Consider the following 23,470-nt stretch of genomic DNA (forward strand, 5'->3'; position numbering starts at 1 on the left):
TTCTTGTGCTTTCCATCTGGCTGCTGTATCCATCTCTTGTCCCAAGGAGCTTACAATATACGACTTATTGTTCTGTGTTTGTTCAGTGCCTACCACGGCTGGGCCCTGGTCCATGACTGGAGCTCCTAGGGGCTATTGCCATACAAATAATAAACAGCAACAACTTGAGTAGCACTCCTCTATAATGAGAGGATCCAATTTACACTACTTCGATTTCTTGTGCAGTTGTCTTTCTACCATGTAGCCAGGGATACTAGCAGGGTCCTGGAAGTACTACTACACCATGATATTCGTCAACTAGAAGAGAAGATTCCTTTCCCCGTTCCAAAATCATAGAAGCTGGAGATGGAAAAGAATCTCTACTGAAAATGCCCTGACCTTACTGTAAAGAGTTCTCTCCAAGAAGCACAGATGGACCCTCACACATGCCAAAGGCAAGTGGTCTGAAGCAGAAAGGAGAAATATAAAAGCCCAAGTGTCAAATTTTGGGGTTCAATCCAGACCACAGAGAGATTGTGTCATCACTTGTCCTGTAACCCTGGGTGCCTTAAAATGCTCTGTTGCTGTGGCACCCTGTCTGAATGCTCCCAGCCAGCACAGAAGCATGTACTAAGGATCTGGGCGTTGAGTAGCCCTGGTTCAGCAGCTCTGACTCCAGTAGCTTGCTTGTTGCACCACAGTCACACTCTGGTCACCACCAGCCAAGTGACCAACACAACTCCAGTCCCAAATTTCCCCAAAACCATCTGCCCTGAAACATCCAGCCCTCTCCTAGAACATTCAGAGGAGTAATAAGGCCCATTGCTCCTTTAAAGAGACAAAAGCACAGCAGCTTGTTCCTTTAACTGGAGTTGTTAATCACTTCAAGCCAAACACAGCACTGGGTTGATTTAGAATAAAACTAAAACAAGTTTATTTAATCAAAAAGGGAGTTTAAGACATTTAAAACAGAAGGCATAAAGTCAGAAATGGTTAAAACAAAAGTGAAAAATGCTTTCTAGTGATTAAGACTTAACAAAACTACAATCTTGGTTCCAGGTCAGAGTCTTACCACATCTCTTTCCAGCCAGGTGACTGATCACCTTGGTCAGGATCTCCCAGAAAGTCCAAAGTGCTCGGTTTCTGTGTCTTCTCAGGTGAAAGATAACTTGGGATTCTTTGCCACTCTCTTTTATTATTCAGTGAACTTTCGGAATGTATCCTTCTCAAAGTTCTGTGCCCTTGCTTTGAGAAAAGGTGCCATAGAGTCTAATGGAGAAAGTCCCATGCTGGTTTCTTCGCTGCTGGTGCTTTCTGTAATGCAAACTATCTGTCCCTGCAGCCTCCAAAATGCCAATGAATGGCCACCTGACTATGATTGCACCTGGATAGAGGTTTCGATCTTTCCTTTATCTGGAAAAAGCCTGTTTATCCATTCCCCAGACTTATGTGGTTCAAGCACATTTTAGTCCTATATTTCTTTCACATTTATACAGTCCTTTGAGTATTTACCGTACATACACCATACACAAATATTAATGATCAGTGTTACGGGTTTTCCAATGATACCTTACATGACAACTATTAGGTACAGATTATGACATAAGTGAGTTGGGGTACACTGAACTGATCAGGCAAGCTGAAACTCACTACCTGATACTAGCGAGCCCCTTGCCTCTGGCATTGGAATGCTTTTATGGTTACTTATTGGGTGTTCACCCTACACCAACCCTGAAAGGGTTAATGAAGCTGAGAAACGGCCAGTTAGTGAGATAGCTCACATATGAGGGGTTTAGGATGGAGAAGCAACCCCTGGTTGGACAATGAAGCTGGGCTCATATAAAGCCAGGAAGCTGGCAACAGAAATGGCTGAAGAGAGGAAGTTTACAGAGATCCTCTGCTCATTAGAGAGGAGAGAAGGAAAGCCAGGGAAAGAGTAGAACCCCTAGGAGCCTGGCCCTGAGGCAAGGGTGCAGCCAGAAAAGAGAAGCGTGGATAAGAAAGCCCGTGGGAGGCAGAGTAGGCAGAGAGAGAGCAGCAAGGCTGGGGACTTAACAGAACTTGGCTGCATGTTGTAGGGTTCCTGGGATGGAACCCAAAATGGTGGCCAGGCCTGGGTTCCCCTACCAGCCACTTATAGAATGGCATTGCCTGAACAGCAGGTGCAGTGAGACTCTATACCCCAGAAGCCCAAGTCACAAAGAGGAAGCTATAGTTCCTGGAATGAGAGCAGCCACAGAGTAAGAAAGAGAACACTTAGAGCGAACTCAAGGGGAGGGGTCGGATGTGGAAGAGAGCGAATTCCCCGGAGCAGCTAGGAGGAGGTGCCAACTGCAGTGGGTGAGTCTACCCTGTGACAGTCATACAAAGATAAAAGCAATTGACTTAAGAGTCACAAGACATCTAAACTCAAATAGGATTCTCTCCCAGAGCAAGAACTGCACAGCAGTAGCCTATGTGAACTGCCAAGGGGACCAAAGTCCTCCGTGCATTCTGCAGATCTCAGAATTCTGCACTGGCCATAATAAAATTTGTAATGATCTCTGAAAAATACAGTCAAAAGTAGTTCAATATGTAAACGAGGCTGGAAGAACAGGCAAACACAATCTCTAGGACAGCAGGAGTTTAAACCAATACATCCTAGAAATGATCTTCAGAGAGTAGCGAACATCTCAAATTGCCCTCTTCATGTCAAGCTGCAACAAGAAACTAGGTCTCGATTTCCAGGCACTAGGACAAAAAGGAGCGGAGAACAGATGTAATCTCTTCAGCAGACCAATATTGTCCCTTCCCATTCCCTTTCAGTCAGGGTAGCCCAGAAAAATCAGGAAAGAATGAGATAGTGCTGATAGCTTCTTGCCTTCTGGTAGCGGGACACCATGCAGTTCATGCCCTTTTAAAAAAGGATGTTTGCTACCAAAATCTCAACAGTGCTACCTCCATGTCATTGAGGGACTGGGGCCATTTCACAGTAGCACTTCACTTCTGAACTGGTGGATGAATCTGTTATGAGAAGACAAAGATACAGAACAAAATATTATTTTACACATCTCTGTGATATTGATTTAGCCTGCTTGGCTGTATAATCAATGTCAATACATTGGCTTACATTGTGAAGGCTCCCTTTAGAATCCAGAAAGTTAGAACATGTATTATTTTAATGAAAGCATAGATTGAAGGCTACAACAAAATCCACAGGAAGATCCTAAATCCTCCAACACTCTGGATTTTTCAACAGCCTGGATTTGGATTGACCCTAATAATGTGTATACTTAGCACCTAGAATCACATGTATAAGATCCATAGAAAATACAATTTACCAGCTGTGCAAGTATTTTTCTAATGACTCAGACTCTGCTTTTTTGTTATCGTATAAAAAATGTGATGCTTTAAACTGAGCAGCATAAATTACAAAATTGCTTCTCTGCAGTAATATAATGTAAATTTTTCCTTTAGTTTGTATAGCTAAAAAAGGGGTATAAAAATTTCATGTATCCACTGCACCTCCTGGACTTTGGTTATTCTCAGTGGTGGGAGACATTCAGCTCATCATTGAAGATAAATCCTGCTCTTTCTATAATTGAAATAGCACCAGTTCTGCTGTGTCTGGAGGTATCTGTGCCCATTGAAAAGGGCCAGTATTTGCCTCTAAATATATAATCATTTTGGGAAACAACAAACAGTATACCTCGGTTGATTCTGGTAATTCTTGTGAATGTCCTATGACAGAAAATTCACTTAAAGGTCCATTTTTGAGGCAATATCTCAACAGGCAGAAGTATATGGTCTCAAAGGACAGGAAGCAGTGTGTATCTTTTCTCATCATTAAGGGCTCAGTTCTACTCCCTAGGGCAGCTGGGGCAGGATCAAGCCCTAAATAAAGACAGCCATATGGGATTGAGAAAGCATTTATTGCATATTCATAATAAAATGCTTACCTGCAACTTTTTCCAAAACATTGAATAATGAGATGTACAACAGCAAAAACAGCTTTCAAAATAGAAACAATAGATAAATGTTATTGTGACCAGGTGCCTAGAATGAACCACACGGAGAATGCCATTCTCAGGGCAGACTGCAAGAAACAGGCAGACAATCCCCTAAAACTGGTGGTTTATTCTATAATTAGATTCACTAAACCAGTAGCAAAAAAAGCTTCTGTAGCACCACACTGGTTAACAAGAAGCCAAACACAGTCCTCCTCTTAGGCATTCCAGCCCTTGATTCCCATCTAGACAAACTGGTCTAATATAGTGAGAGGTTTCTGAAAACCCAATTCACCAGATGTGAGCTTCCACCAATCCCAAAGGATCAGACACTTCCCCCCGAAGGTCAATATATATTTCAGATCTTACCCAAATATCATGCTGTCAGCCAATCCTTAGCAAACTAACTACAAATTTATTAATAAAAGAATAGAGTTCTAAATGGTTAAAAGACCATATACATGCAAATGATTGCAAAGTCCTTAGATCAAGTTTGTAACAGTGATGGAATAGTCTGCTGGCTTCAAAAAGTCTCTCTGGTAACTTCCAAAAGATTCGAAGGTCCTCAGTCCATTGTTCAAAATACTCCTTTTAGTTGTAAATCCACAGTCCAAAGAACTGGAACAGGAATGAGGCAAAAATGGAGATCTCAGTGTCTTTCTATATCCTCTGCCATGTGCATGGAATGTTACTGTCCCAGACAATGCTCACAGCCCCTCTGTATGGAAAGTTACTGACAAAGATGGAGTCTGAGGTCACATATCCACATCACATGCCCTTACATGTTTTGCTGAATCACAGGGATGGCCATTGGCTCCTTGCTGTCTGAGCCATCCTCAGGAAGAGCTATCTGGAGAGTTGATTCTTCTTAATGGCCCATCAAGCTTGAATAGCCCATTCACAATGGGCTGGCGAGACTGGTTGTAAACACTTCTTCCAGTGATGTTGCTATGGGTGCTCCACCGTATGTGCAGCAACACGCCTCGTGTCTGGGATCAGAGATCTTCATCAGCAGTGCCCATTGGACTACACATGCACACCTCCCTGCTCTTGCACCATAAGCGAGATGTATATCTCGTGCTGTGCGGTCTGACCGCTCCCTGGTTCCTTCTCTTCCACCTTTGGTCTGGGACGGAATCCGCAGTAGAGCCTGCTTCTCCCTTTGCCTCCTTATATAGTGCCTTACCGGTTAGTTTTAGTGTAGTTTAATACTTTCTTCTTCTTCCCTCTATCTCCAAAATTCCCCCCCTCCCTGACTTTACCTTAATTGTTACTTCATAGCTTAGGTTTTCATTTCCCTGCTTCCCTCCCATCTCAACCGGGAAGCTTCCCCCCCCCCCCCCATCCTTATGCCCAGATCTCCTGGATTTAAGAGGTGGGTCTCTTGTTGGGTTACATTCCTGGTAATGGATGAACACCTGCAGTGTATTTGATCTCTGGAAGAGGAACACGTCCCACAAGTGTTCCCACTGACATGACTTGACTGCCACGGCCAGAAAAGACTGGGACATTCAGTTACAACTTCTCATGGAAAAATCACTGCGACCAGCATCAGACCCAGGCCTGGACTCTCGCCTGTGTGGCTTTCACGCTCTGTGAAGTTGTCCGCTGATTCTCATTCCCCACATCCCTCTAAGAGGGAAACATCTCTTTGTCACTCTGATGAGAAGAAACAGGTTCCCTCCTCACTCTGAGGCACAGCCTGCCAGAACACCATCCCGTGAGGTCAGTCACCTCCACATCCTCAGACAGGGGACACAGCACTTGGGCCCATCCGACTAACTCTGGTACTGGAACCAAACAACTATCTAAAGACCCTAACCAGGCAGGCCTACAGCCCTCGGCACGGTCTTCAGCTCTGGAGACCAAGACAGACCAACTTCTGGGAGCTACAGCACCAACAATACCTCTAGGACCAGCTTCCTTTATGGCAAGGAAGTCCTTGGCACTGAGCAAGTCTTCAGCTCCACCTGCTGGCTGCTCAGGAGAATGCATCTCTCCCTCAGCACTATGTCATGCACCAGTGCCGACAACGCTCCTTCCTCCTACCCAAGGATTCAGATGCCCTAAAGACCTACTTATATTGGACATGCCCAAGTCACCACTGTTTAGACATTACCTCCCCCACTTCCACCCTCCTCTCTGGACTTCCCTTTCTCCTTTGAAGACAGCACCCCCCCTTCCTCAGCGATGAGGGAGGAGGAGAAATGCCCCATCACACGCAAACGGCTTCCTCTATACATCCTCATGATTCACAGTCCACACCAGAACCCTGGTATGAACCACCATGGATGCAATCCCATATTGTCCATACTGGGATTACTGGGCCATCTACAGGGCATTTCTCTTCTTCCCCTAATGAAGCTATCATGCTTCCACCTCCTACTGCTTATGATGACTTCAAGAATTTTGCAGGATTGCAGACACCCTCTAGATTTCTTTGGAGGAGGTGCAAGACCAGCAACATAAACTACTCAATATCCTGCACACATCCTCATCCTCCACAATAGCATGCCCTATTAATGATGCCCTTCTTGATTGCACTAAAGTGCTCTGGCAGACCCCACGGTCCATCCCTCTGACTTGCAAATGGGCAGACAAAAAATATGTTCCTGTAAAAGATATGGAATTTCTTTTCTCTTATCCTACTTCAAATTTCTTAGTAGTTAATATGGTGCAAGATAAAAGGACGCCAATATCAACCTTGATCCACCTGTCAGGTTCTTGATAAAGTATGTGCAGTTACACATACAATGTCTTCAGGCTTGGCTATGTACAGTATATGTAGTTCACAGGCACAGCCTGCAAAAACTCTTCTTATCCATGCCCATGAAGGTCAAGAACTCCCTACTCTGGTGGACACAGCCCAAGAACAGTTGTGTTGGAGTTCCTTTCCTTCAACTGGCACCCACCATGATTCTAACAACGGATGCCTCCTTAATCTGCTGGGGAGCGCACCTTCACACTCATACAGTGCAGGGCAGATGGTCCTTAACCAAATCCACCCTACAAATCAACCTCCTGGAGCTACGAGTGGTCCACAATGCCTGCTGACATTTCCTCCCAGCGATTTCACATTCCACCATCAGGGTATGTCTACACTATGAAATTAGGTCGAATTTATAGAAGTCAGTTTTGTAGAAAGCGTTTTTATACAGTTGATTGTGCGTGTCCCCATACAAATGCTCCAAGTGCATGTAGTCGGCGGAGTGTGTCCACAGTACCGAGGCAACCGTCAACTTCCGGAGCGTTGCAGTGTGGGTGGCTATCCCACAGTTCCCGCAGTCTCCATTGCCCATTTGAATTCTGGGTAGAAATCCCAGTGCCTGATGGGGCTAAAACATTGTCGCGGGTGGTTCTGGGTACATATCGTCAGGCCCCTGTTCCCTCCCTCCCTCCATGAAAGCAAGGGCAGACAATGGTTTTGACCTTTTTTCCTGAGTTACCTGTGCAGACGCCATACCACGGCAAGTATGGAGCCCGCTCAGCTCACTCTCACCGTACATCTCCTGGGTGCTGTCAGATGTGGTACTGCATTGCTACACAGCAGCAGCAACCCATTGCCTTGTGGCAGCAGATGGTACAATAGGCCTGAAAACCATCCTCATCATGTCCGAGGTGCTCCTGGCCACCTCAGTAAGGTTGGTCAGGAGCGCCTAGGCAGATATGGGTGCAGGGACTAGAGTGATTCAACCAGGTCATTCTCTTTAGTCCTGCAGGCAGTCCTATTGTACCATCTTATGGTGAGCAGGCAGGAGATGTGGCTGGCTAGCAGTCCTATTGTACCATCTTCTGCTGGGCAGGCATGAGATGAGGATAGCTAGCAGTCCTATTGCACCATCTTCTGCCAAGCAGCCAGGAGATGTAGATGGCTTGCAGTCCTTCTGCACCGTCTGCTGCCAGCCAAAGATGTAAAAGATAGATGGAGTGGATCAAAACAAGAAATAGACCAGATTTGTTTTGTACTCAGTTGCTCCCCCCTCCCACCATGAAGTCCTGCCTGAAATACCAGAGGGAGGAATAGCTTAGTGGGTTGAGCATTGGCCTGCTAAACCCAGCAGTTTGAGTTCAATCCTTGAGGGGGCGATTCTGTGTGACAGGTGTTTTTGTTTCTCCTTGATGGAAAGCCACACCCTTTCTTGATTTTAATTCCTGTAAGCCATGTCATCAGTCGCCCCTCCCTCCATCAGGGCAATGGCAGACAATCGTTCCGCGCCTTTTTTCTGTGCAGACGCCATACCACGGCAAGCATGAAGCCCACTCAGCTCACTTTGGCAATTAGGAGCACATTAAACTCCACACGCATTATCCAGCAGTATATGTGGCACCAGAACCTGGCAAAGCAATACTGGGCGAGTAGGCGATGTCAGCGTGGTGACGAGAGTGATGAGGACATGGACACAGACTTCTCTCAAAGCATGGGCCCTGGCAACATGGGCATCATGGTGCTAATGGGGCAGGTTCATGCGGTGGAACGCCGATTCTGGGCTCGGGAAACAAGCACAGACTGGTGGGACTGCATAGTGTTGCGGGTCTGGAACGATTCCCAGTGGTTGCAAAACTTTCGCATGCGTAAGGGCACTTTCATGGAACTTTGTGACTTCCTTCCCCCTGCCCTGAAGCGCATGAATACCAAGATGAGAGCAGCCCTCACAGTTGAGAAGCGAGTGGCAATAGCCCTGTGGAAGCTTGCAACACTAGACAGCTACGGGTCAGTCCGGAATCAATTTGGAGTGGGCAAATCTACTGTGGGGGCTGCTGTGATGCAAGTAGCCAATGCAATCAAAGATCTGCTGATATCAAGGGTAGTGCAGGTCATAGTGGATGGTTTTGCTGCAATAGGATTCCCTAACTGTGGTGGGGTGACAGATGGCACCGGAGCACCAAGCCGGCAAGTATATAAACTGCAAGGGGTACTTTTCAATAGTGCTGTAAGCATTGGTGGATCACAAGGGACGTTTCACCAACATGGGGTGGCCGGGAAAGGTACATGACACTTGCATCTTCAGGAACTCTGGTCTGTTTCCAAAAGCTGCAGGAAGGGACTTTATTCCCAGACCAGAAAATAACTGTTGGGGATGTTGAAATGCCTATAGTTATCCTTGGGGACCCAGCCTACCCCTTAATGCCATGGCTCATGAAGCTGTACACAGGCAGCCTGGACAGTAGTCAGGAGCTGTTCAACTACAGGCTGAGCAAGTGCAGAATAGTGGTAGAATGTGCATTTGGATGTTTAAAAGCGTGCTGGCGCAGTTTACTGACTCGGTTAGACCTCAGCAAAACCAATATTCCCACTGTTATTACTGCTTGCTGTGTGCTCCACAATATCTGTGAGAGTAAGGGGGAGACATTTATGACAGGGTGGGAGGTTGAGGCAAATCGCCTGGCCGCTGGTTACGTGCAGCTAGACACCAGGGTGGTTAGAAGAGCACAGGAGGGCATGGTGCGCATCAGAGAAGCTTTGAAAACCAGTTTCAGGAATGGCCAGGCTACGGTGTGAAAGTTTTGTTTGTTTCTCCTTGATGAAACCCCCCACCCCCTTGGTTCACTCTACTTCTCTGTAAGCTAACCACCCTCCCCTCCCCCCTTCAAATCACCGCTTGCAGAGGCAATAAAGTCATTGTTGCTTTACATTCATGCATTCTTTATTCATTCAATCACACAAATAGGGAGATAACTGCCAAGGTAGCCTGGGAGGGGTAGTGGAGGAGAGAAGCACCAGGAGGGGTGATGAAGGAGAGAAGGACAAGCACTTTCAAACTTTAAAAAAAAAAAAAACTTATTGAATGCCAGCCTTCTGTTGCTTGGGCAATCCTCTGGGGTGGAATCGCTGAGGGGCCGGAGGCCTCCCCACCATGTTCTTGGGTATCTGGGTGAGGAGGCTATGGAACTTGGGGAGGAAAGCGGTTGGTTACAAAGGGGCTGTAGCGGTCTGTGCTCCTGCTGCCTTTCCTGCAGCTCAGCCATACGCTGGAGTATATTAGTTTGATCCTCCAGCAGCCTCAGCATTGAATCCTGCCTCCTCTCATCACGCTGCTGCCACCTTTCAGCTTCAGCCCTCTCTTCAGCCCACCACTTCTCCTCCTGTTCATTTTGTGCTTTCCTGCACTCTGACATTGTTTGCCACGCATTCGTCTGTGCTCTGTCAGTGTGGGAGGACAGCATGAGCTCAGAGAACATTTCATCGCGAGTGTGTTTTTTTTGCCTTCTAATCTACGCTAGCCTCTGGGAAGGAGAAGATCTTGTGATCCTTGAAACATATGCAGCTGGTGGAGAAAAAAAAGGGACAGTGGTATTTAAAAAAGACACATTTTGTAGGACAATGGGTACACTCCTTCACGGTCAACCTTGCTCTTAACATTACATACATAGCACATGTGCTTTTGTTCCAAGTTGCATTTTGCCTCCCCCCCACCACGTGGCTAGCCCCTCCCAGTGGCTAACAGCGGGGAACATTTCTGTTCAGCCACAGACAAACAGCCCAGCAGGAACGGGCTCCTCTGAATATCCCCTGAAGAAAAGCACCCTATTTCAACCAGGTGACCATGAATGATCTCACTCTCCTGAGGATAACACAGAGAGTGAAAGAACAGATATTGTTTGAATGCCAGCAAACATACACTGCAATGCTTTGTTCTGCAATGATTCCCGAGTATGTGCTACTGGCCTGGTGTGGTAAAGTGTCCTATCATGGTGGACGGAATAAGGCTGCCCTCCCCAGAAACCTTTTGCCAAGGCTTTGGGAGTACATCCAGGAGAGCTGCAAATGCCAGGGCAAATTAATCATTAAACATGCTTGCTTTTGAACCATGTATAGTATTTTAGAAAGGTACACTCACCAGAGGTCCCCTCTCCGCCTGATGGGTCCAGGAGGCAGCCTTGGGTGGGTTTGGGGGGTACTGGCTCCAGGTCCAGGGTGAGAAACAGTTCCTGACTGTCGGGAAAACTGGTTTCTCTGCTTGCTTGCTGTGAGCTATCATCTTCCTCGTCCCCAAAACCTGATTCTGTGTTGCCTCCATCTCCATTGAAGGAGTCAAACTGCACGGCTGGGGTAGTGGTGGCTGAACCCCCTAAAATGGCATGCAGCTCATCATAGAAGCGGCATGTTTGGGGTTCTGGCCTGAAGCGGCCGTTTGCCTCTCTGGTTTTCTGGTAGGCTTGCCTCAGCTCCTTAAGTTTCACGTGGCACTGCTTTGGGTCCCTGTTATGGCTTCTGTCCTTCATGTCCTGGGAGATTGACAAATGTTTTGGCATTTCGAAAACTGGAACGGAGTTCTGATAGCATGGATTCCTCTCCCCATACAGCGATCAGATCCTGTACCTCCTGTTCGGTCCATGCTGGAGCTCTTTTGCGATTCTGGGACTCCATCATGGTCACCTCTGCTGATGAGCTCTGCATGGTCACCTGCAGCTTGCCACAATGGCCAAACAGGTAATTGAAATTCAAAAGTTTGTGGACCTTTTCCTGTCTATCTGGCCAGTGCATCTAAGTTGAGAGTGCTGTCCAGAGCGGTCACAATGGAGCACTCTGGGATAGCTCCCAGAGGCCAATACTGTCTAATTGCATCCACAATACCCCAAATTCGACCCAGCAAGGCTGATTTCAGTGCTAATCCCCTTGTCGAGGGTGGAGTAAGGAAATCGATTTTAAGAGCCCTTTAAGTTGAAAAAAGGGCTTCGTTGTGTGGACGGGTGCAGGGTTAAATCGATTTAACGCTGCTAAATTCAACCTCAACTTCTAGTGTAGACCAGGGCTCAGAGTCATGACAGACTATATTGCCTGCATATTTTACAAAACAGGCAAGGCAGATCAAGGTCCCAGTCTTTATGCTTGGAGGCACTGAAATTACGGGACTGGTGTATCCAATGTGACACCACCACCTCAGCCACATAACTCCCTGGACATCAGAACACCACTGTGGATTCATTGAGCAGGAGATTCTCCCATGATCACAAGTGGCAACTGGATATGTGTATTCTTCAGCTCATCTTCAACTACTCGCAATTCCCTGCCAGAGATCTTTTTGCCGCACCGCAAAACACCTGCTGCTCTCAAGTCTGCTCAAGAGTTGGACTAGGAGATAGATCTCTGGGAGACTCATTCTTCATCACATGGGATTCACCACTGCTCTATACCTTCCTTCCCTTCCCCCTTCTTTTTCAAGTACTCCAGAAGATCCAGAGGGACTGAGCCATGTCATCCTTATAGGTCCAACATGGACACAAGAGATCTGGTATACTTACCTCCTTTGCATGATTGTATGCTGACTGATCTCTCCATCCAACTCCGTGATTCCTTTCACAGGATGCAGGTCGCATCTTCCACCCCAATCCACAGCTGCTACACCTGAAAGTGTGGTTCCTCCATTGTTCTGAGATTTGTTAATAACCTGTTCAGAAGTAGTTAAACAGATACTCTTGAATAGCAGATGCAGCATGACGAGATACATCTAGCTCCACAAATGGACTAGATTCCAATGCTGGTGTGCCTCCCATCGCTGGGACACAATGAGCGCTCCACTACCACTTATCCTGAACTATACTGATACCTTAAATGATTGGAACTCTATTTGTGTGCATTTGGCAGCCATCACGACTTTCCACTGCCACACAGGATGGCCACTCCGTCTCCACACCCCCACTCATGAATCGTTTCCTGAAGGGCCTCCAAAATCTTTACCCTCACATACGGGATCCAACCCCAGCCTGGGACCCTGGCCTCATCCAATGCTCTCTTACTAGACCTTCATTCAAACCAATGACATGCTCCTACGATCATTTATTAATTAAAATGGCATTTCTTCTCACCATCACATCTGCCAACGGGTCGGCAAAACTGGAGCCCTTATGGCATATTCCCCCATACACAATTTTTCATAAGACAAAGTTACACTACCTTCACATCCCAAATTTTTACCCAAGGTACCATCCTCTTTCTATCTTAATCAACCTATCCACCTTCCTTGCTTCTTTCCAAAGACCCATGGTACTGACAGGAGGCAGCACTGCACACCCTGGATGTCAGATGAGCATTAGCTTTTTACCTGGACAGAACTAAACCTTTCTGAAAACCACCACATTTATTCCTTTCAACGGCCAAAAGATCCAAGGGCACAGCCATCTTTAAGCAACACCTTTCTAAGTGGATCTCGCAATGTATACATCTGTCCTACACAATTGACAACCTCTTACTGGAATGAGAGCACATTTCACCCACTTGTTCTCCACCTCCATTGCTTTTCTCAATCATGTCCCCATTGCTGACATTTGCAAAGTGGCCACATGGGCATCAGCTGACACTTTTGCCCATCTCTACGCCATTACTCACACCACTGCTGCAGACACTCTCCTAGAGCATACTGTTCAATCATCTTCAGTAAATACCGCTCTGAAGCCCCAGTCTTTCAATTAGGGGAAATGCTTTCTAGTCACCTACAGTGGACATAGGGACATCACTTGAAGAGAAGTTACTGCACAGGATGAGGAACCTGAGGTTCTTTGAGGTGTGTGTCACTCTAGGTGCTCAATTACCTGCCCTCCTCCCCTCTGCTTCAGAACTGAAACAATCTCTGCAGCAGAGAAGGAACTGGGGAGCAGTTGGCTCGCACAGCACTATGTGTATTTCCCACTCACAAATGTGAAAGCGGGGAGTTGTGCATGTGCGGTGGGCACTGCTGAAGAAGATCTCCAATCCCAGGTGCAGGAGGCACTGCCACACATACAGTGGAGCACCGATAAAGACACACATCTCAAAGAACCTCAGTTATCGCACAGGGTAAGTGACCTTCTCATTTGAGATACCAATATATAACCAATACTCATAACTTCAGATGAAGTGACGATACATGGATTTAACTAGGATAATCATACTTGACAGATCGTAACTTTTCTATTGACACCTTACATGATACACTTTGTATAAAATTTGTTGCAATTGCATAACAGTGGCAGCAACAAATATACAAATGAAAAGGAGTACTTGTGGCACCTTAGAGACTAACCAGTTTATTTGAGCATGAGCTTTCGTGAGCTACAGCTCACTTCATCGGATGCATAGCATATCGTGGAAACTGCAGAAGACATTATATACACACAGAGTCTGTGTGTATATAATGTCTTCTGCAGTTTCCACGATATGCTATGCATCCGATGAAGTGAGCTGTAGCTCACGAAAGCTCATGCTCAAATAAACTGGTTAGTCTCTAAGGTGCCACAAGTACTCCTTTTCTTTTTACGAATACAGACTAACACGGCTGTTACTCTGAAACCTGTAAATATACAAATGGTCATCTTCAATCATACAGCATATCCCTTAGTAAAACAAAATTCTATACCAGCAGAGGACCAGCAGTTGTGGCTGGAGGTGGCACAAAGGGCTTGCGGTAGTGCCTCAACTTATGCTCTCTGTGAGGGCTGCTTGGGAGACAGAGCATCTGAATCAGTGTACGATTTGTCGCCCAACTTGACGCAGCTTGGGAAGGCAACAGTGTGCTTAGGGCCAGTCCCTATCGAGGATCTGCCCTTATGCCTATGGCAGTGCTTATGTGCCCAGTGCTCCTGGGGTTGCAGCCATACCATGGGCACCAGCATTCAAGAGGGAGCTAGGGGCATGCTCACTCCAGTGACGGGTGCCACTCCAGTGGATCTGATCGCGCACATGGGTACATAGCCTCCTCCATCAGATACTTGCAGAGGCAGAGTTCTCTGGCTTCCCAATGCGAGGCAGGAATGAGTGGCAGATGGAGCAACATGATGTTGACTTCACCAAAGCAGTAGAGACAACATTGGTGCTTATCACACAAAGAAGGAGCATGGGCATGAAGCACAGTCCTTGAAGCTGGCCTGCCAGGACAATACCTGGGAGGGGTCACCCACAGTAACAAATTCCAACAAGAGAGCAGATCTAACCAACTAACTCTAGGCAACTAGAAAAAACTATAAAACTATGTACAACAGCAGGAACAAACAAAGAGTTCTCTTAGGAAGCTAAGAGCACCAAGGAACAGGTGTTCTGACTCTGGCCATGTGGCAGTAAGGTGGAACTGGAGCAGTGTTGACCCGCACAGCCTCTTAAAACCTCAAACGCATGTGCAGGTCAACGGATACTATTACGAAAAGTTGCAGCTCCATTGCATGGTGCTCATGTGCGCACTCATCTGCAATCCATATAGGGACCATCATGCAAAGAAAATGTCCAGACATCCTTTTTTTTTTTTTAATTGTATTCCAGAAACCTCTTTCAGGACATCTTTGGATTTTTTCTAACTACAAAATGTTTATCAAGATATATTGCTATACCATATAGGATTTGCCCTGTTTATGGAGGGGAAAATAGTCTGGTGGAACAAGTATTCCACAGGAGGAATGGTGTTTGGAGTGAATATAGAAGTTTGAGGAATCTTATGTTCAAATAAATTGGTTAGTCTAAGGTGCCACAAGTACTCCTTTTCTTTTTGCGAATACAGACTAACACGGCTGCTACTCTGAAACCTTTGAGAAAACTGTTCTACTCTAAAATTAAACACCTGTTCAATATATTATAAACTCATTCAGAACACCAAAATACTGAAAAGATCCTCCACTACAAGAAATATGCACATCACTGTTGGGTTAGAAGCTAGCTGTAGCAAGTCCAGCCCACAATTTTTTTTTTTTTAAATTGTGTACTTTTGTATGAGTATTTTGCAACCTCCCAAAATGACCCCCTGTCTGTTTTATTTTGAAAAAAGTCTTATATGTACTTGAAGGTGGGGGTCAAAACTCACTCAAGAATGGCACAAATCATAAAAGTAAGGAAGCGCTTCCACAAATTTAAATTCTTGTTTCCACTACAGTGGAAAATATAACCTCTTCAGGTTAAGTCTAATCCTTAACATACATAAACTTAATATTTATTCAAACATTTCAGGAAGAAAACACATACAACAACCTGAATTACAGTCTTTCAGTCGGATATAAGACTGGCTTGCTTGCAGTGGGGAGGAATAGTTGGAAAATTACAGTGGGTACTTTGTTTATTGGGATATATATTTATTTAGCAAACATTGACCTTTGATAAAAACAAGCAATGGTTAAAACCAATAAAGGAAATTGCCAATGGAACAAGTATAGATTGCTGAAATTCAAAATGAGCATCCTGGATATTTGACATAAGATTTGACCATAAATAAGCAAGGCTCTCTTTTGTTCATTTGTTGATTAAAAGGGTTTTTCCAAGGAATAATTATCCAAATAAGGCAGACTCAAAATCTCTGCTTGCCCCCTAGCCATTCAACAGTCATATTAAGGTGAATTTTAGCATTTATGTAGTAGCATTAAATAGTTAATCAGATGGGGCAAATCTTCAACTTGTATAAATCATAATGTTGAGGAGATTGTCCTACCTGCCTGGTAAGTACCAGAGGTAAGCGTTATCCCCATTTTACTAGGAATGAATGGTCGTGACTTGACTTAGTCCAAGAATCTGTGTCAGATAGAGATGTAGTTTGATTAATATATGGGGGAGAGGGGGGAGGAGGAGAAGGGCAGCTCCAGTCAGGCTAATGGGGGCCATTTGAGGGTGGGGGTAAATTATGTCCTGAGGCTTGCAGTCTTGGGGGTACTGCTGCCCCAAACTACACCCATGGTCAGAGACAAAATTAGAAAGCAGGAGTCCTTTGTTTTCAGTCATGTGCTTAAATTACTAGACCAGGCACCTCTGATGCTATTAGACTTTGTGGCCAGAGGTCATACTTACTGTTATTTAGCTGCACTATTTTCTACCATTGTGAATGGATTTGGGTGCTATGTTTTACAACTATGCAATATTTGCTCGCATGCATATAACCTGTAGAATACTATGGGTAAGAATTAAATTTTAATCAAAGCGACACTCAGACAATGATTCAGAGAGGAAACCAACTTTGCAGGCTATATATTCAACCTCTGAAACAAATTGCATCACAGCTGACAATAAGCATTTCACTGAGATCTAACTATTATGCATTTGGACAAACAGAACTAGCAGGCCCATCTGCAATAGTGGCACCTGAAGCTACAGTCGGGTCTCCTCAAATCAAGGTAACTGTGACCAGGTCTTTCATGATGAGTCCCAAAAATGAACCACAAGTGACTATAGGAAGGTCTGTGACTAACATCATTTTGGGGGAAAAAAAATCAGTGACACTAATGATCAGTTTACACTGGTTTAAAGTTAGTTTACTCTTTCAAAGCTCATTTCAAAATGAAATGGATAAGAAATACTATTTTAAAAAATGAAAGCTGAAACTAAACTTTATGTTCATAGGCCCACCAAATCCATGAAGGGAATTTGGGACTCTGAAGGCCAATTTTCTCTGAGTATAGAGGGTTTCATACTCAGAGTTACGTCAGTGCAGAACTTCTCTTGAGCAATAATTGCCTCCAAAATATAGAATATAATGTTCAAAAACACCTTATTGTCAACAGATCAAAAAGCTACAGTAGTTACTGTTTTGCTCTGCAACTGTAGAGGCAAATGCCAACCAGGAGAGGGAGCACAAGTCAACTATAAATCTTATTTCCCAGGGCTGTATGTTGCTGACAAATACAACCATGTTGCCAAAAAACAAACAAGGGATAAAAATCAATCCTTACTTAATAAAACAGGGCAAAACTGATTAGGAAAGAGGTGAACCATTTACTAGTTCCAAAGAGATGACCTAATTAAAGAATTCCTAATTTTGAGAGTATCTGGATCTGGAGGTTTGGTGCTGCTCATTACACAAATGAGCTGTGCGTCTTGTGTTTTGAAGATGTGCATCATCTGGACTACTAGAGAGATTACCAAACTTCTTTTGTGCCTCTGATAGTTGCACAACTCGCACTAGGACAGCTTATTTCCTCTGTGTGACTGTTTTCTTTCAGCAGAGGGATCATGGGCTCTCATATTGCTTTCCCAGCCTTCCTGGGAGAGGAAGCTCTGGCCAACTTCTGCTAACACAAGAACAAGAACCTGGGAGCAGGACCTGAACATGGGATCCCTCCATTGTTTGGCCTATCCTTTGGCTTACCATGCTGTGTCCGCCATTTCTCGATACCTGAATTGACTTTTCTGGAAGCAGTGTTGATTGAAAAACCTTAGCCAGATTCTCCTCTGAGTTACAACACACATATCCACTAATATTTACAGTTACTTTCCAGGGACAATTTTCCAATGCCTGGCCTCTAGCTGCTGAGCAATTAGACTTGTGTGTTAGTGAATTTTATTTCTCTATAGGTGTCCACCATCCTTCTACATCCGCCTCCCCTCTGCATATTTTGAGTCCCTCTGTCTATGCACTCCTCCTGCATAAAGTCAGCCTTTGGGGCAGGCAATCAGGGCAGCCTACTGAGGGCACCAAATCTCTGCTCCCCCAGGCTTCTCTTTCCTGGGAGAACCTCTTACAATAAGATTGCCTTTTCCCTGCTTCCCTCACTACCCTTTCCGCCAGGTCTCTTTTCACCCTGACCTTTTCAGCCTCCAGAGACAAGATAGGAATTTTTAGGGCTCCAGCTTTCTGCAGCTTCCCTGCTGCTGTCAGTGTGGTGCCTCCTCCTCTGAGAGCAACCAAAAGGTGATTGGAAGGATCAGGGCTGGAGCTGCTGGAAGGATAGCTGAACAGAGGGAGAGCTGAGGCTGTGCTTAGAGTTGAGCAAAATTTTTGTACCAAAACTTTTCAGAAAAAAAGAAAAAGTGCAGATTTGGGCTGACGAAAGTATTTTGTGATTTTGCTGAATTATTTTGCTGGCGTTGGGAATACTACAAAAATTCCCCCAAAACATTTTGTTTTGACGTTTTTGAAATTAGAAGTTTAGAGATTATTTGAAATTACTTAATTTTGAACTTCCTTTAGATTTTTTAAATAAACAAAAATGCTTGAATTTAAAACATTTTGGGTCATACAAAACATTTAATTCAACCCATTTTTTTAAACTTTTCAATTCACCAAAAATTTTGAAAAAATTCATTTTCAGATTGACCAGAAACAAAAGTGGTTTGATTTTATGGAACTGGCAGCAGAAATTTTTTTTTTTTAAAAAAAATCCATTACTGACACAGCTCTAGCTATAGCACAAGACTAGTTCTGCCATCTTTTTCTGTTTCCCTAGGATGGTGGCAGCTTCAGACAGCTATGTTTGCACTATGTTTGTGACAGCTATGGTTACATGATGTATCCTGTTGGACTTCAGTGGAGTTATGTGAGTGTAACTGGGAAAATGTGGTCCAACCAAATTCTGTTTAACTCCTAATCCCTTCTTCTCTAAAGGTATTTTCACATCTTCATCCTGCAGGGAAATTCTATCCCTAAAAAGCGCACATGGACTTTTCTTTCTCCTACCGGGCATGCTACTGAATGCATCTTTCCTTAAAAGAACCTGGTCCTTCATTAACAGGGAGGCAATATGTTCTGCAAAGAGGGTCACAAACATTCAGTACAGTAGCTGGTGAGAAATTAAAAGCAAGCACAAACTGGTCAGGGATTATGTCATCAAATAAGACTGTGATTAACATTTAATATTCCCAATCTCTTCTCCTTATTCAGTTTCTTAGTAGCACAGTTATACTTTTGTATCAGTTATGTAAAACATTTTTGGTGTATATCAGTGCCAAGCATAGCGGAGTAACATAGAAACTACAAATGTAAAAGGAATAAGTAAACATTAAAATCTAACAGTTACCAAGTTGGTGATGCATGGGCAGATTTTCAAGTAATTGTGCATGCAGTTACTTTGACTGTAGGTGTGTCACATAATTGGACAAGTAAATTAAGTAATTAGCTGTGAAAACAAGTGCACATTTTTCATGTTCACTTTTCTGAAGATCTGTCCTACATGTGAATTTCTCAAATGCATTCACTGAAGTAATTCATACTGAACCAAAAATCACATAGCTCTTCATTCACAATATTAAAGGCAACAGGACAGACATAAATAACATTTTGCAGTGTAGTTGTCTCTCTTATATCCTGGGACCAACATGGCTACAAGGTAGGTGAGGTAATACCTTTTACTGGACCAACTTCTGTTGGAAGGGACAAACTTCAAGCTTAACAGAGCTCTTCCTCAGGTCTGGAAAAGGTAACTAGAGTGTCTACCCTAAATACAAGTTGGGACATATTGTTAATCATAAGGGTTCAGACACACAGGATCATTATATTGATTGCTTCAGGGGAAAAAAAAAAAAAATCAACCGTGAAATCCTCAACAAACATTACATCCACCATAATCTCTTCACTGCCGTGAAGATAGTCATACAGTCCGCAAAATCCAGCCACCAGATAGTGATCAAACCAGCAGACAAAGGGAGTGCTATCGTAGTTCTTAATTGTGATGACTCTCTTAATCAGGCCAAGAGACAACTGACACCACCTACTATAAAGAACTCAAAGAAGACCTTGAACCACAATTCACACATGAATTTAAAGATACAATCAAATCCTTTCCCAAACAACTCCAAGAAAAATTCTACAACCTCATTCCCCACAAACCCACCCCAGGGACCTTCTACAGTCTTCCAAAAGTACACAAACAAGGAAACACAGATAGACCCATCATATTTGGCTACAGCACTCTGTCAGGACTCTTAGAAACCATCCTCAAACCACTCAGACAAAGGGCCAATTTCCTCCAAGACACTACCAACTTCCTCCAGAAACTCTGCAACATTAACAACCTTGCCACCATGGATGTCATCTCCCTGTACATCAACATTCACTATCATGACAGCACTGCTGCCTGCCTCAAAGACTTACAGGATAATGAACAATGCTCAGAAATGCACCCCAAACATATCGGACTCCTCTCTTTCATCCTCACTCACAGCAATTTTACATTTAACAGATACTTTGTCCAAATCATGGGAACACCCCTGGGTACTATGGCATATTAGGGAGCCATCAATCTCTTTGTGGGCCATCTTGAGGAAGAATTTTGTACCACAAAACCAATGGTATACCTTGGACACATCAATGATATTCTCTTCCTCTGGACAGATGACAAACTCCCTCTTAGATTTCCACCACAATTTCAATAATCGTCACCCATATATCCAACTCTCTCCAGAATATTCCTGCACCAGCAGCAACTTTCTGGACACCACAATCAACTTCAACAATGGAACCCTACAAATGACTATATATTAAAAAACAAACAAACAAAAAAAAACCATACACACATTGCTCACCAGAGTTACTTCCACCGATTCAGCAACCACCAAGGAATCTGTTATTTATAGGCAGGTACTTAAATATCACAGAATTTGCTCCCAAAAGAAAGTATGGGGTACATACCAAATCAAACTTAAAACTTTTTCACCAAGCAAGGACACTCCACCAGAGTAGTAAATCACATCATGGAATGGGTCTCCCAAATACCCCTAAAGAACCTGCTTCAATACAGAAAAAACAAAACAACCCAACCCACCACTGGCCACGCACCCCTAGTTGTTACCCACCATCCCACAATGGAACGCACACAGGATATAATCAAATAGTTACAACCCATAGTTAATGGAGACTATATCCTGGAAAAAAAAAATCTTTCCTGAAACCCCTCTTTTAGCCTTCAAACAACCACTAACCTCATCACCAAAAGGAAGCTCTCCACAAATAAGGACACAAACTCAAAGTGGCACCAGATCCTGCCAGAAAAACAGATGCAAATCTTTCAGACATATCTCACCTACTACAATGATCAGCATCTCCCTGTAGCAAGCTGATGACTCACTGGCATGGCACCGCCTGTCGGTCTTCCTGGGAATTAGCTCTTCCACCCTGGAGTGCCCTCTGTATGCCAGTGTCTCGCTTGCCACTGCCCCCCCATGTCCCTCCCAGACCCCAGTACCCCTTTATCTTGGGTGCTGCCCCCTGGCAGTACACCCTCTCTCTGGGTCTCCCCATCCAGAGGAACCCCCAACCCTCTATCCCCACCTCACCTCAGTCTCTGGCTACTGCCAGTCACCATCTAATCCCCACTCACTGGAGCAGACTGTAGTGTACAAGCCATTCATCATTGGCAAAGGGGGGTTTGGACCTGCTGCCTTTGCCTAACCCCTGAGCTGAAGCCTCTGCAACCCCAGTTCCTGGTTTGGCCTTTGACAAGGCCTGCAGCCTGTGGAGTTGCCAGATGGGAGCTCCCCTGCTCCTCTCGCCTTTCCCCAGTCCTGCTCAATTGCCTGCACCCTCAACTCCAAGGCAGCTAGGTTCTTTTCCCTCAGAAGCTAGAGGGAGAGTATCTAGCTCCTAGCTCATAGCCCTTTTATCAGGGCCAGCTGAGGTCCAACTGGGGCGTGACTCAACTGTGGCTTCTTCCCCAATCAGCCTACCTTTTAGCCCACAGCTCCTGCCCTCTCCCAGGGCTGGCTGTAACCCTTTCCAGACCACGGAGCAGGTGACCACCCCGCTACACTCCCACAACACACAGATTTCAAGATCTATGGTTCCTACACATGCCTTCTCCCAACATGTGGTGTACCTCATCCAGGGCATCAAATGTCCCAACAACTATGTGGGTGAAACCAGATATGCTTGAAAATGAATTCACACCAAAAAATGATAAAAGACAAAAGCATATTTGGATGAATACTTTACACAAGGTGATCACTCCAAATCTGACTTCTTAGTCCTCATTCACAAAGGAAACCTGCACAACACCCTCAAAAGATGAGCCTGCGAACTTAAATTCATAACTCTGCTGAATACTAAAAACCATGGACTTAACAGAGACACAGGTTTTATGGCTCATTATAACAGTTTGTAACACACCCTACTGCCCGCTAACCCTTAATTGCCCACTCAATTTTAAGTGATCTTCTACAGCAGGTATGTACCTCCCACCTTGTATTTAGCTTAGAGACACTGGTTACCTTCTCCAGACCTGAGGAAGAGCACTGTGATGCTTGAAAGACTGTCCATTTGACCAATGGAAGTTGGTCCAATAAAAGATATTACCTCATCTACCCTGTCTCTCTCATAAATAATAGTGATATTTTTAGTTACAAATTATAACAGGACTAGAGAACGTTAAGATTTGCATTGTGCAAAGCAACTCATATTAGTCTGTTTCCATTTTTTTCTCTCTTCCTTTATTTCTTTTCAAACTATTTAGCCCTTAATCTATTTAAACAAAGCTAGGTCAAATCACCTATCTGAAGAACAGTTTGCCTAGAGAAGACAGAAAAAACAATGTTGTCTGACACTCTTCAAATACACTTTGTACCTTGTTGTTTTAGTGTCAGTTATTGACAGATCTAGTTGGGGAAATTTCTGGCCATATCACTAACAACAACAATTCAGTCTTATGCAGCACCTTTCACATCAGAACACATTACAAACTGCATTATGATCAGCCTATTGATAGCAGAGAAGGATTGTTGTGTGTATGGGAGAGTAGTGGAGAGTGTACATAAAATTGGTGTCCTTCAAAAGAAGGGTCAAAGTGAAGGACGTAAAATTTCAAACACAAACAAATACAAAATGACATATTTCAGCAACAATTTTTACTAAGAT

General features: G+C 44.4%; 1 long non-coding RNA gene across 1 annotated transcript; it reads right to left on the reverse strand.

Annotated features, from left to right (window-relative positions):
* Positions 1–933: 933 nt before the first annotated feature.
* Positions 934–22,080, reverse strand: LOC122464423. The gene is made up of 3 exons (XR_006288416.1): positions 21,645–22,080; positions 3,668–3,852; positions 934–2,982 (listed from the first exon to the last, which is right to left on the reverse strand). It is a non-coding gene; the product is annotated as an uncharacterized LOC122464423 (long non-coding RNA).
* Between the last annotated feature and the right edge of the window lie 1,390 nt (positions 22,081–23,470).

The sequence above is a fragment of the Chelonia mydas genome, chromosome 2 (genome assembly GCF_015237465.2).
Source record: "Chelonia mydas isolate rCheMyd1 chromosome 2, rCheMyd1.pri.v2, whole genome shotgun sequence".
In the NCBI taxonomy this organism is placed as follows: Eukaryota; Metazoa; Chordata; order Testudines; family Cheloniidae; genus Chelonia; species Chelonia mydas.